The sequence below is a fragment of the Micromys minutus genome (assembly GCF_963924665.1).
Source record: "Micromys minutus genome assembly, contig: SCAFFOLD_47, whole genome shotgun sequence".
NCBI lineage: Eukaryota > Metazoa > Chordata > Mammalia > Rodentia > Muridae > Micromys > Micromys minutus.
This window is the reverse complement of record NW_027667133.1, coordinates 1,160,662-1,164,474: the sequence shown is the minus strand read 5'-3', so window position 1 is coordinate 1,164,474 and position 3,813 is coordinate 1,160,662.

Below are 3,813 nucleotides of genomic sequence, written 5' to 3'. Positions count from 1 at the left end.
AAAGGCAGAAATTTCCTTTGTTTTGGGGGAAAAAGACAGAAATTCCACTTATTTAGAGGCGAAAAAGCAGAAATTCCCCTTATTTTGGAGCAAAAATGAAGAACTTTCCCTTTTTTATGGCAAAAAGGTATGCATTCTTCTCATTTTCGGGCAAAAAGGCAGAAATTCCCCGTATTTTGGAGCAAAATTGCAGAAATTCCCCTAATTGTGGGGCAAAAAGGCAGAAATTCCCTATAGGTTAGGGCAAAAAGACAGAAATTCTCCTTATTTTGGGGTAAAACTCAGAAATTTCACTTATTTGGGGGCAAAATTCCAGAAATTTCCCTTTTTTTGGGGCAAAATTGCAGAAATTTCACTTATTTTGGAGCAAAAATGCAGAAATTTCACTTATTTCAGGGATAAAAATCAGAAATTTTCCTTATTTTTGGGCAAAAATGCAGAAATTCCTAATATTTTGTGGCTTAAATGCAGAAATTCCCCTTATTTTGAGGTAAAAAGGCGGATATTCCTTTTATATGGGGGCAAAAAGGCAGAAATTTCCCTTATTTTGGGGCAATATTGCAGAAATTTCACTTACTTAAGGGTAATAAGTCAAAAATTTTCTTTATTTTTGGGCAAAAAAGACAGAAATTCCCTTTGTTTTTTGGGAAAAACACAGAAATTCCGCTTATTTAGAGGTAAAAAAGCAGAAATTCCCTTATTTAGGAGCAAAAATGAAGTAATTTCCCTCTATTATGTCAAAAAGGTAGCATTCTTCTTATTTTCGGGCAAAAAGGCAGAAATTCCCCGTATTTTGGAGCAAAATTGCAAAAATTCCCCTAATTGTGTGGAAATAAAACAGAAATTCCCTATGTGTTGGGGCAAAAAGACAGAAATTTTCTTTATTTTGGGGCAAAACTCAGAAATTCCCCTTTATTTTGGGGCAAAATTTCAGAAATTTCCCTTATTTTCGGGCAAAATTGAAGAAATTTCACTTATTTCAGGGCATAATTCCAAAATTCCTTTTATTTTGGGACAAAAAGACAGAAATTCCGTTTATTTTTGGGTAAAAAGGCAGATATTTTACTTATTTTGAGGAAAAAAGGCAGAAATTCCTCTTATTTTGGGGCAAAATGAAGAAATTTCCCTTTTTTGTGGCAAAAGGTGTACATTCCCCTTATTTTCGGGCAAAAAGCAGAAATTCCCAATATTTTGGAGCAAAATTGCAGAAATTCCCCTAATTGTGGGGCAAAAATGCAGAAATTCCCTATATGTTGGGGCAAAAAGACAGAAATTCTTTTTATTTTAGGGGAAAACTCAGAAATTTCACTTATTTTGGGGCAAAATTCCAGAAATTTCCCTTATTTTGGAGCAAAATTGGAGAAATTTCACTTATTTTGTGGCAAAATTGCAGAAATTTCACTTATTTCAGGGAAAAAAGGCAGAAATTTTTTGTATTTTGGAGCACAATGGCAGAAATTCTTAATATTTTGTGGCAAAAATGCAAAAATTCTCATTATTTTGAGGTAAAAAGGCTGAAGTTCCCCTTATTTGGGGGTAAAAAGGCAGAAATTTCCCTTATTTTGGGGCAAAAAGACAGAAATTCCCCTTATTTTGTGGAAAAAAGGCAGAAATTTCTGTTATTTTAAGGCAAAATTGCAGAAATTTCACTTATTTCAGGGTATAATTCAAAAATTCCTTTTATTTTGAGGCAAAATGACAGAAATTGCGTTTATTTTTGGATAAAAGTCAGAAATTTCACTTATTTTGAGGTAAAAAGGCAGAAATTCCGCTTATTTTGGGGCAAAAATAAAGAAATTTCCCTTTTTTGTGGCAAAAGGTATACATTCCCCTTATTTTTGTGTTAAAAAGTAATAATTCCCCATATTTTTGAGCAAAATTCTGGAAATTCCTCTAATTGTGGGGCAAAAAGGCAGAAATTTCCTATATGTTGAGGCAAAAAGACAGAAATTCTCTTTATTTTGGGGCAAAACTCAGAAATTCCACTTATTTTGGGGCAAAATTTTAGAAATTTCCCTTATTTGTGGGCAAAATTGCAGAAATTTGACTTATTTTGGGGCAAAATTGCAGAAATTTCACTTATTTCAGGGCAAAAAGTCAGAATTTGCCTTATTTGGGGGCAAAATGCAGAAATTCTCTTAATTTTGGGGCCAAAAACAGAAATTCCTCTTATTTTGGGGTAAAATTGTGGAAATTTCAAATATTTCAGGGCAAAAAGGCAGAAATTCCACTTCATTTCGGACAATAAGGCAGAAATTCCCCGTATTTTGGAGCAAAATTTAAGAATTTCTCCTTATATTGGTGCTAAAATGCATAAATTCCCTTCATTTTGGTTCAATAAGGCAGAAATTGCCCGAATTTTGAAGCAAAATTGCACATATTCCCCTAATTTTGAGGAAAAATGCAGAAATTCACATTATTTTGGGGCAAAAATACAGAAATTCTCCTTATTTCAGGGCAAAAGTCAGAATTCTCCTTATTTTGGGGCAAAATTCCAGAAATTTCCTACATTTTGGGGCAAAATTGCAGAAATCTATCTATTTTGGGGCAAAATTACAGAAATTTCAATTATTTCAGGGAAAAAACGCAGAAATTTCTCTTATTTAGGGGCAAAAATGCAGAAATTACTTTTATTTTGTTACAAAATTGCAAAAATAAAATTACTTTTATTTTTGTTACAAAAAGGCAGAAATTTCCTATATGTTGAGGCAAAAAGACAGAAATTCTCTTTATTTTGGGGCAAAACTCAGAAATACCACTTTATTCGGGCAAAATTCCAGAAATTTCCCTTATTTGTGGGCAAAATTCAGAAATTTCACTTATTTTGAAGCAAAATTGCAGAAATTTCACTTATTTCAGAAAAAAAAGCAGAAATTTTCTTATTTGGGGGCAAAAAGGCAGTAATTTCTTTTATTTTGGTACAAAGTTGCAGATTTTTTTCTTATTTTGGGGCAAAAAGGCAGAAATTTCCCATATTTTGGGGCAAAAATGCAGTAATGAAGAAATTTCTCTTTTTTGTGGCAAAAGGTATACATTCCCCTTATTTTCGGGCCAAAAAAGAGAAATTCCCTTATTTTGGAGCAAAATTGCAGAAATTCCCCTAATTGTGGGGCAAAAAGGCAGAAATTCCCTATATGTTAGGGCAAAAAGACAGAAATTCTCCTTATTTTGGGGCAAAACTCAGAAATTCCACTTATTTTGGGGCAAAATTCCAGAAATTTCTCTTATTTTGGGGCAAAATTGCAGAAATTTCACTTATTTTGGTGCAAAATTTCAGAAATTTCACTTATTTCAGGGAAAAAAGGCAGAAATTTACCTTACTTTTCTGCAAAAAGGAAGAAATTCCTAATATTTTGTGGCAAAAATGCAGTAATTCCCCTTATTTTGAGGTAAAAAGGCAGAAATTCCTTTTATATGGGGGTTAAAAGGCAGAAATTTCCCTTATTTTGGGGCAATGTTGCAGAAATTTCACTTACTTCAGGGTAATAAGTCAAAAATTTTCTTTACTTTGGGGCAAAAAAGACAGAAATTCCCTTTGTATTTTGGGAAAAAGACAGAAATTCCGCTTATTTAGAGGCAAAAAAGCAGAAATTCCCATTATTTTGGAGCAAAAATGAAGAAATTTCTCTTTTTTATGGCAAAAAGGTATGCATTCTTCTCATTTTCGGGCAAAAAGGCAGAAATTCCCCGTATTTTGGAGCAAAATTGCAGAAATTCCCCTAATTGTGGGGCAAAAAGGCAGAAATTTCCTATATGTTAGGGCAAAAAGACAGAAATTCTTTTTATTTTGAGGCAAAACTCAGAAATTCCACT